This window comes from Mustelus asterias, chromosome 23, assembly GCF_964213995.1.
Source record: "Mustelus asterias chromosome 23, sMusAst1.hap1.1, whole genome shotgun sequence".
Taxonomy (NCBI): Eukaryota; Metazoa; Chordata; class Chondrichthyes; order Carcharhiniformes; family Triakidae; genus Mustelus; species Mustelus asterias.
This window is the reverse complement of record NC_135823.1, coordinates 58076013-58087498: the sequence shown is the minus strand read 5'-3', so window position 1 is coordinate 58087498 and position 11486 is coordinate 58076013. Positions and strand designations below refer to the sequence as shown.

The window sequence follows — 11486 nt, the reverse complement described above, 5'->3', positions numbered from 1 at the left end:
CTCGACCATTAATCCTGAAACTTAGCTAATGTTCTGGGGACCTAGGTTAGAATCCCGCCACAGCAGAATTTGAATCCAATATCAAAAATCTGGAATTAAGAATCCACTGATGACCATGAAACCATTTTTGATTGTGCGGAAATCCCATCTGGTTCACTAATGTCCTTTAGGGAAGGAAATCATAGAATCATAGAAACCCTACAGTGCAGAAAGAGGCCATTCGGCCCATCGAGTCTGCACCGACCACAATCCCACCCAGGCCCTACCCCCCTTATCCCTATATATTTACCCGCCAATCCCTCTAATCTACGCAATTTAGGACACTAAGGGGCTGTCCTTACCTGTCTGGCCTACATGTGACTCCAGAGCCACAGCAATGTGGTTGACTCTTAATTGCCCTCGGGCAACTAGGGATGGGCAATTAATGCTGGCCAGCCAGCGATGTTCATGTCTCATGAATTTAAAAAAAAGGTTAGTGTGAGTTAATCCAGAAACTCAGCTAATGTTCTGGCGACCTGGGTTCGAATCCCGTCACGGCAGATGGTGGAATTTGAATTCAATAAAAAATATCTGGAATTAAGAATCTACTGATGACCATAAAACCATTGTCGATTGTTGGAAAAACCCATCTGGTTCACTAATGTCCTTGAGGGAAGGTAATGTGCCCCTCTTGCCTGGTGTGGCCTACATGTGACTTCAGGGCCACAGCAATGTGGTTGCCCCTCAGCTGCCCTTGGGCAACTAGGGATGGGCAATAAATTCTGGCCAGCCAGTGATGCCCATGTGCCATGAATATATAAAGAAAAACAAATATGGCTGAATTGTATAGTGCATCCACAAATCAGAACAAGTACTGGCTAGAAGTGCTACATAATCAGGGGTACCCTCAGCATAAACTGCCCCCACCTCAGCACAGCAACCAATTAGCTGAGTTTCTGGATTAATAGTCTAGCAATAATACCACTAGGCCATTGCCTTCCCTTAGTTGGGGGCAGGTATTGCCAGAGGGAGCAGTACTCTGTGACCTTGGCATCGAATTAGGGCATGAAAAAGGCACAGTACAGTTGACCCTGCAAAAGCACCGACTGGTGTGACCACTTGTATGCAATTCCCTTTCCTTAACTCTCAACTTCCCTGGCCGAAATAATCGTCAAAAGCTAAGACTAAACAAACTGTCTCAATCCTTTCACCCATAGCTGCTCCCAGTGCAAGAATTTGTGTTGAGAAATCTAGATTTTGTAATGCGTTCCTCCCACAGGCACCATGCAATCAAAGCATACCTTCATGAAGAATAACAGAAAGCAATTCATGCAGTCAAAAGCTGCGCCAAATAAAATTCAGGATCTTGCTTTATTTTTACAGAACTTTGAACTTACGCTGCCTCCTTGAATACAAAAAAATGCAATATTTTTCTTAAATCTTGATGCTTAAACCCGAACTGAAGTCAATGCAGTAACTTGTTATGTGAGTCTCAACTGGCTACCTCCAAGTAGACTGTATAGGAGAACCAAGTATGATGAAAGAGAGAATGTATTTTTATTCATTCAAGGGACAGCATTTATTGCCCGTCCCTAATTGTCCTTGAGAACCATGATGTGGAGGTGCCAGCGTTGGACTAGGGTGGGCACAGTAAGAAGTCTCACAACACCAGGTTAAAGTCCAACAGGTTTATTTGGTATCACGAGCTATCGGAGCACTGACTCACCTGACGAAGGAGCAGCGCTCTGACAGCTTGTTATACCCAATAAACCTGTTGGACTTCAACCTGATGTTGTGAGACGTTTTACTGCGTCCTTGAGAAGGTGGTGGAGAACTGCTTTCTTGAACCGCTGCCGTCCTTGTGCTGTAGGTACACCCACCGTGCTGTTAGGGAGGGAGTGCCAGGATTTTGACCCAGCGACAGTGAAGGTACAATGATACATTTCCAAGTCAGGGTGGTGAGTGGATTGGAGGGGAATTTCCCGGTGGTGGTGTTCCCACGGGTATGCTTGAGAACCAGCAAGCTACTGTGTGAACAATGTGGGTTGTGGTTGGAAAGAAATAGCATTTATAAAACACCTTGCCAAAATTAAGAAAATTGTAAAATGCCTTCCAGCAATAAGTACTTTTGTAATGTGATGCCTGTGGTAATATAGGAAACACTGCAACAATGTGCATGGATCATGCTCCCCCAGCGCAGCAATGAGACAAATGACCAATTGATTTATTTGTTGGTTGTGGGGTAATTAGTGCCAGGATACCACTTCTCTTCTTTGAGTGGTAGGATCCTTTATGTCCACTCGAGAGAGAACAACCTGCTTCAGTTGTACACCTCATCTCAAAGACAGCAATCTCCGACAGTGCAGCACTACTGCAAAGAACAAAGAAAAGAACAAAGAAAATTACAGCACAGGAACAGGCCCTTCGGCTCTCCAAGCCTGCACCAACCATGGTGCCCAACTGAACTAAAATCCCCTACCCTTCCGGGGGCCATATCCCTCTATTCTCAACCTATTCATGTATTTGTCCAGACGCCCCTTAAAATTCACTATCATATCTGCTTCCACTACCTCCCCCGGCAGTGAGTTCCAGGCACCCACCGCCCTCTGTGTAAAAAACCTGCCTTGTACATCTCCTTTAAACCTTGACCCTCGCACCTTAAACCTATGCCCCCCTAGTAATTGACTCTTCCACCCAGGGAAAAAGCTTCGGACTATCCACTCTGTCCATGCGCCTCATAATCTTGTAGACTTCTATCAGGTCGCCCCTCACATGTGAGACCACATCCAGGTCATTGTGTACAGTATTGATCTCCATATTTAATGAAAAATGTCACTGTGTTAGAAGCAGCTCAGAATAGGTTTACTGGACTAATACCAGGAATGGTGCATTGTCTTATGAGGAAAGGTTGGAGACGTTAGGTTTGCATCCATAAGAGTTGAGAAGAGTAAGAGGTGGCTTGATCAAAACCTTTAAGATCCTGAGGAATATTGACAGGATGGATGCCGAGAGGATCTTTCCTTTTGTCGGAGAATCTAGAACTAGGGGTCACTGTTTAAAAATAAGGGGTCACTCATTTAAGACAGAGGTGAGGAGAATTGATTTCTCCCTGAGGGTGGTGAGTCTCTGGAACTCACTTCCACAAAAGAGCGAGATAGATTCTTGGTTAACAAGGGGGTGAAAGGTTATCAGGGGAAGGCAGGAATGTGGGGTTGAGGTTACTATCAGATCAACCGTGATGTTATTGAATGGTGGAGCAGGGTCGAGGGGCCAAGTAGCCAACTCCTGCTCCAGATTTGTACATTCATATGTCAGGAAGGGATTCTGGTAAAAGCAACACCAATGGTTTTTCAATCAACAACTGTTATCATATCAAAGGATTCTAATGTTGAGCTAACTAGGACAGTCAGCCGAGGCTGGAATTGAACCCGGGTCCCTGGCGCTGTGAGGCACCAGTGCTAACCACTGTGCCACTGTGCCACCCTGCCATCATTGGATGTAACTTTAGTGTTTATCATTGAGCCAAGGTACTTGAATTTGTCCGTTGCTTCTATCTCAGTGCTTCCAATCTTTAACTTTTCCATTGCCATTTAGAGCCATGATGTTGGCATTTGTCTTATTTATTTTCAGTCAAAAAGACTCCCTGTGCCTTTTGTCTGGACCTGCCATTTTCTGGAGTTCCCCCTTTGTTCTGGCTATGAGTGTGGTGTAGTCTGCATACCTGAGACTTCATATGCTATGACTCCCTATGCTGCAGCCTATCTCTCCGGTAACTCTGACTGAAGGGCAGTATGGTGGCACAGTGGCATTGCTGTCTCACAGTGCCAGGGTCCCGGGTTCAATTCCAACCTCGGGTGACTGTGTAGAGTTTGCATGTTCTCCCTGTGTTTGTGTGGGTTTCCTCCGGGTGCTCCGGTTTCCACCCACAGTCCAAAGATGTGCAGGTTAGGTGGATTGGCCATGCTAAATTGCCCCTTAGTGCCCCAAGATGTGTAGGTTAGGGAATTAATGGGGTAAATATGTGGGGTTACGGGGATGGGGCCTGGATTAGATGCTGTGTCAGAGTCGGTGCAGACTGGATGGGCTGAATGGCCTCCTTCTGCACTGTAGGGATTCTATGATTCTATGAACTCTTCCTGTATCATTCTCATTATCTTCTCTCCCATTGTATTAAACATGGCGTTGAACTGGGGTGGGCACAGTAAGAAGTCTCACAACACCAGGTTAAAGTCCAACCGGTTTATTTGGAATCACGGGCTTTTGGGGTGCTTCTCCCTCATCAGGTGAGTCTAGTATAGTATTATAGTCTGAGGATTCAGGGTAGACCATTTAGGATGGAGGTGAGGAGACACTTCTTCACCCAAAGAGTGGTGAGCCTGTGGAATTCATTACCACAGGAAGTAGTTGATGCCAAAACATTGAAGGTATTCAAGAGGCGGCTGGATATCGCCCTTGGGGCGAATGGGATCACAGGTTATGGGGAAAAAGCAGGATCAGGCTATTGAGTTGGACGATCAGCCAGGATCGTAATGAATGGCGGAGCAGGCTCAAAGGGCCAAATGGCCTCCTGCTGTTCCTATCTTCTACATTTCTATGTAAACAACATGGGTGACAGAATACAACCCTGCCTGAACTGGAATTGGTTTGTATGCCCAGCACCAACCCAGAGGAGTCCTGAAGCATTTCTGTGTAGCTCTTGTATTAGCCACACAAGATGTGTGGGCACACCAAAGTCTATATGTGCATTCCATAGAGCATCGTGTTGGACTGTGTTGAAAGCTTTGGCATGGTCTGTGAACATGGGCCAAAGTTGAGCTTTCTGCTTATTTTCACATTTCTCCATGAGATTTCCGAGCACAAGCATCGGGTCAGTTGTGCCCTTTCCAGGAATGAAGCCAAACTACCACTTCTCTCATCGTTTCTCAATTGTGGTGCCCAAATTTGGACACAGTTTCTTCTCAAGAGCCAAGAGAAATGGGCAACAAATTCTCACCTTGCCACTCGTGCTTACATCCCGTGAAAGAGTGAAGAAAAGCACTTATACTCCCTTCTCCCATCTCTCCACTGACCAAAGACAGATGTGTCTTTAACTCCCTGAATGCTGCATCTGTTAAGAACAGACAAATTATACGTTTTCTCCTAAGTTTTTGAGAACCGATGAATGTTTATTATTCAACCCCAAACCACACACACTCGACCACCCATACAGACACACACACACAAAAACTCAAGGAAAGATTGAGAAGGCCTGAATTGGGGCTTCAATGCCTGTTCTGGTGGAAGTGCCTAACCAACACATCTTTCAGACTATGGGAGGAAACCGGAGCACCCAGAGGAAGCACACACACACACACAGGGAGAATGTGCAAACTCCACACAGACAGTGACCCAAGCCAGGAATTGAACCCAGGTCCCTGGAGCTGTGAGACAGCAGTGCTAACCACTGTGCCACTGTGGGTATGGGAGGGGAAGGTGGATCAGAATATTGATTTTGATGATCAGCCATGGTCAAAATGAATGGCAGAGCAGGCTCGAAGGGCCGAATGGCCTACTCCTGCTTCGAGTTTCTATGTTTCTATATTTAAGGGCCTTAGTTGGAACAAAGCCTCATCCACCCCAGTGTAAAGTCACTGAGAGGTCAGGGCACGAGGGAACTCAGCCCATTCATTCTATTTCACACTCCCTCCCATGCCCAAAATCCCACCAGCTGGGAGTGTAAAATTCTGGCCTGCGTTTCTGTCGTGTGACCAGAGTGACCACTGTCCTCACGAATGGCCAGGCCATTGTCAAACAATGGAGATCGAGCTTCGCCCATTACACATACTGTTGTGATCGGGTAGGTTTTTTCACACCCATTGTCTGGATTTCAACTCCGAAGCCTATAATTCTGCAACATTACTGTACAACAGTTTCTTTCAGTATTTGGAGAAGGAGAGCCATTAGAGCCACAGGAGGGGCCCGTTGCGTTTTAATGACTTCTCAAAAATATGTTCAGAAAGTTCATTTGCATTTTAATGATTTGTCCAGACTTTCAAGGGCCTTGTGTAGTTCCATGTGTATTGACAGGAAAGGAAAGGTTGCCTGACCTCTCAACTCCATTTTGGTTTTAAAGTGTCAATTTTGAATTTTTACTTCATAAATCCATAAGTCTCAATTACACAAGTGTGATGAATTCCAAGTTCTGTTTCATCTGCAAATTTTGAAATTGTACCCGGTACATCCAAGTCAAGGTACTTAATATGTATCGAGAAAAGCAGCGGTCCTTGTACCAACCCCCTGTATGCTTTACCACAGTCTGAAAAATAACCATTCACCATCAGACTTTATATCTTATCACTCAACTAGCTTTGCATCCATGCTACCACTGATCCTTTTATTCCACGGGCTTCACAGGAAGTCTATTAAGTAGCACTTTGTAAAGTGTTTTTTTGGAAGACTATACACATCAACCAACCACACCACCCTTACCAACTCTCTGTTACCACGTGAAAAACTTCAATTGTTAGTTGAACATGAATTGCCTTTAACAAATCTGTGCTGGATTCCTTAATTAATCTGTGTGTGCCCAAATAATTATTAATTTTATACTGCGTTTATCTTTTGGATGAGATGTTAAAATGACATTGCATCTACTGCCTCAGACTCCATTTTGAGAAAGAAAAGGGGAGTTGCCCCCAGAGCCTTAAATTAACATCACAAAGGGTGCAGATTATTTAGTCATCATATTGTTGTTTGCGGGAGCTTGCTGTGCGCTGTTTGGTTGCTGTATTTCCTAAGAACAAAGAACAGTACAGCACAGGAACAGGCCCTTTGCCCACCAAGCCTGCACCAATCACGTTGTCCTATCTAGACCAACCGCCTGCATTCCTCTATTCCCCACCTATTCATGTGTCTATCCAGAATAAGTCTTAGATGTCGCTAACGTGTCTGCCCATCCACCTCACTTGGCAGTGCATTCCAGACCACACCACCCTCCGTGTGAAAAGATTCCCCCACACATCTCTACTGAACCTTTCCCCCCTTACATTGAACTTGTGCCCCCTTGTAATTGTCATTTTTACCCTGGGAAAAAGCTTCCAACTGTTCACCTTATCTATGCCCCTCATAGTTTTATAAACTTCTATCAGGTCACCCCTCAGCCTCTGTCTTTCCAGGGAGAACAATCCCAGTTTATTCAATCTCTCCTCATAGCTAATACCCTCCATACCAGGCAACGTCCTTGTAAACCTTTTCTCTGCTCCCTCCAAAGCCTCCACGTCCTTCTGGTAGTGTGGCGACCAGAATTGGACACAGTATTCCAAATGTGGCCTAACCAACATTTTATCTAACTGTAACATAATTCACCAATTTTTATATTCGGTGCCCCGGGCGACGAAGGCAAGCATGCCATATGCTTTCTTCAACACCTTCTCCACCTGTGCTACTGCTTTTAAGAATCTGTGGACCTGTTACTCCCAGATTTCTCTGTGTGTCTCTGCTCCTGATGGTTCTGCCATTTACATTATAACACTTCAAGATACTTAATTGGCTATATAGTGCTTTGGGATGTCCTGTGGTTGTGAAAGACATTATATAAATGTTAGGTTTTCTTTTCCTGAGGGAACACTGCACTGTTGGAGGCGCATCTTTGCATAGAATCATAGAATCCCTGCAGTGCAGGAGGAGGCCATTCAGCCTATCAGGCCTGTACCGCCAACAATCCCAGCCAAGTCCTATCCCCGTAACCCCCATCTTTATCCTGCCAATCCCCCTGACACTAAGGGATAATTTAACGTGGCCAATCCATCTTTGGAGTGTGGGAGGAAACCGGAGCACCCAGAGGAAACCCACGCAGATACAGGGAGAATGTGCAAACTCCACTCAATCTGAAATTGAACCCGGCATTTTTTTCACACAGAGGGTGCTGAGTGTCTGGAACAAGCTGCCAGAGGTAGTAGTAGAGGCAGGTACAATTTTGTCTCTTAAAAAACATTTAGACAGTTACGTGACTAGGATGGGTATAGAGGGATATGGGCCAAACGCGGGCAATTGGGACTAGCTTAGTGGCAGCATGGACAAGTTGCCTCTAAGTCTCTGGGCAGCTTGGCGGCACAGTGGTTAGCACTGCTGCCTCACGGCGCCAGGGACTCACATTCAATTCCCGGCTTGCGTTACTGTGTGGAGTATGCACGTTCTGCCCGTATCTGCGTGGGTTTCCTCCCGAAAGATGTGCTGGTTAGGTGCATTGGCCATGTTAAATTCTCCCTCAGTGTTACCCGAACAGGCGACAGAGTGTGGCAACTAGGGGATTATCACAGTAACTTAATGTAAGCCTACTTGTGACACAAATAAACTTCTTAACTTTTAACATATGTATATAAACAAGTGTTGCTGCATTTACTAATTGACTGGAGGTTAGTGCGAATGTGAGAACTTCGAGGGAAATGCTATATAAGTTCCCTGTCCAGGAGGGAATGCAGGGGCTGAATGTCCTGTCCCTCTATTCCTGGTTGGATAGGGCACTGGGTTCAGGGGAATAGGAGACAACAGGATATGCGAGATTGTTTTGCGCCCAAAAGCAGATGCTGATCCCGAGTAGCTGCACTGAGCACCAACAAGCAGGCAAAAGGAGAGCCGGTCTGCAACGTGCCTGTGTACATTACAGTACACCTTGCAACACTCTGGCGCATGCCCATTGCAATCAGAGGAAGAATTTGCAAATTGCAACCAGCGTTGGTCTCTGAAGAGAAGTCATTCGATGTATTTTTTTGTAGCGCAGGCGCGGTGGCCAAGTGGTAAGGCGTCGGTCTCGTAAACCGAAGATCGCGGGTTCGAACCCCGTCCGTGCCTGAGGACAGAAATGTGATCCTTTTAAAACCTGCCACAATGAAGCAGCCTCCAGGACCGGGAGTATGTGTATATATATATATATATACAAAATGCCCCAGACCTACCACATCCAATTTATTAATGCATTGCAAATGGACCCCGATCTGTTAAGAGTTTTAATAAGCTTGTGCACAGAATCGGCACACAATCCCACTTAGATAGCAGCGACTGCCCCGGAGCTGCACACTGCTGCAATAGGCAGTCTGCAAATACCCTCCCTGGTAAGAAAGCAAATCTCATTGATTTATTTAAAGTGAGTTCTGCTCAAAATCGAAGGCACAAGCTAAAAACAAAAATCCGCAAGCAAAACATTAATCTCTCACTGATTTTAAACCTTGTGTTTTCTTTGAATCCTGAAGCTTGCTCTCAATTTCTTCCTCTCAATCTCTTTTGAAATATTTACAGTCGATTTCCTCTTTCCAGTTACAGGGGCCTGCTACTACAAAGCTCCAATTGTCGCATAGTTTGAGAGAACAAGAAATTGTCAACATTTGCTCAAAATTGGCCATAAAATCAAGTATTTATAACTGGCCACATGATGTGCAAATGCAGAATATAAGCTGTCAGAGAGTGTTAAAGAGTGTTATACAATATACATCCAATATTGTACGCATTTAAATTAATAACTTTTCATAGAACTTTTCCAATCCTGGCTTCAGATTTTATGGTCTTATGTTGCAAGTCTTTATTTTAAGTGGTCTCATTAACACTCCAAGATTCATTGGTCAAAATCACTAATGCTGTGCATGTAAAAACTCTTACTTTCCTGCAAACAACATTTCTTATTATCTCGAAACAAGATAACGTGACAACCCTCGGAGATTTTTCCGGAGTTCCAGAGAAAGGAATAGAACACAGAACTACAAAGAGCGTTCAGATAACAAACTAAAACAGAAACTGCTGACTCCGCAACCCCTCTGGAGCACTTAACCCCATTCCACTGAAACATCCTTGTAGGGTGCTGCCTGGTTGGCTACAAATCTCTTAAAGAGATTGATAATGTCTTGTTTTTATCACTAGGAGATAAGCAGTGCAGAGAAATTCTTTCTATGATAACAGGGAGAGGGAAATTGCTGACTGTGTAAATTAACTTTCTTTCAAAGCCTAACCTTTGATTGCTCTCTGTCCAATTGAAGGAATCGGTTCAATCTCCTGACAGGGGCTGAATGATTGGTATTTTCTGGTTTGAACCAGCAGGGGGTGCGGAAGGAGTGGGAACAGGCGAAGGTTGGCTTTAATCCGACACAAGTTTCCAGTAAATGGCTAACTTGGCTTTCTCCTTTGAAATCGGGAAATCAGGTTAAGCGGGCGCATTCCGGCCACTTGGGTCAGTTTCAATGACTTCTGTGTGCGTGCATGACCGACTCTGAAGGGGCAGAAATAACGACCTGAAGTTGGAAGCGCAGAGCTAAAGCTGTTAGAAAGTTACGGGATAATTTTCAATCTGATACTGGAATCTACCACTCTTGTTTCAAGTTTATTTATTAGTATCACAAGTAGGCTTACATTAACACTGCAATGAAGTTACTGTGAAAATCCCTCGTCGCCACAAGGGGATTTTCACAGTAACTTCATTGCAGTGTGAATGTAAGCCTACTTGTGACACTACTAAATAAACTTTACTTTTTACTCCGGCGCCTGTTCGGGTACACTGAGGGAGAGTTTAGCATGGCCAATTTCAGTCTCTAGTATCTACCTTCAATGTTTTTTTTTACACGCATGTAGATTCTGGATACACAGAATCACGTGGCTTCTCACATTCACACCAACTTTGCCCAAATTCTTAATTTAAATTGTAAAGAATGTATCGGGGCGGCACAGTGACACAGTGGTTAGCACTGCTGCCTCACAGCGCCAGGGACCTGGGTTTGATTCCTGGCTTGGGTCACTGTCTGTGTGGAGTTTTGATGAGGAGATGCCGGTGTTGGACTGGGGTGGGCACAGTAAGAAGTCTCACAACGCCAGGGGTTAAAGTCAACAGGTTTGTTTGGAATCATGACTCCCCATGTCTGCGTGGGTTTCCTCCGGGTGCTCTGGTTTCCTCCCACAATCCAAAGATGTGTCCATTTAGGTGGATTAGCCATGCTAAATTACCCCTTTGTGTCAGGGGGACTAGCTGGGGTAAATGCATGGGGTCATGGGGATAGGGCCTGGGTGGGACTGTGGTCAGTGCCGATTCGATTGGCTGAATGGCCTCCTTAGAACCACAGAACCATAGAAAATTACAGCTCAGAAACAGGCCTTTTGGCCCTTCTTGTCTGTGCCGAACCATTTTATGCCTAGTCCCACTGACCTGCACTTGGACCATATCCCTCCACACCCCTCTCATCCATGAACCCGTCCAAGTTTTTCTTAAATGTTAAAAGTGACCCCGCATTTACCACTTTATCCGGCAGCTCATTCCACACTCCCACCACTCTCTGCATGAAGAAGCCCCCCCTAATATTCCCTTTAAACTTTTCTCCTTTCACCCTTAACCCATGCCCTCTGGTTTTTTTCTCCCCTAGCCTCAGCGGAAAAAGCCTGCTTGCATTCACTCTATCTATACCCATCAAAATCTTATACACCTCTATCAAATCTCCCCTCAATCTTCTACGCTCCAGGGAATAAAGTCCCAACCTATTCAATCTCTCTCTGTA

General features: G+C 45.1%; 1 non-coding gene across 1 annotated transcript; it reads left to right on the top strand.

The window, feature by feature from the left end:
• Window positions 1-8736: 8736 nt before the first annotated feature.
• On the top strand, window positions 8737-8808 carry trnat-cgu (transfer RNA threonine (anticodon CGU)). Its single transcript has one exon. It is a non-coding gene; the product is annotated as a tRNA-Thr (tRNA).
• The last annotated feature ends 2678 nt before the right edge of the window (window positions 8809-11486 follow it).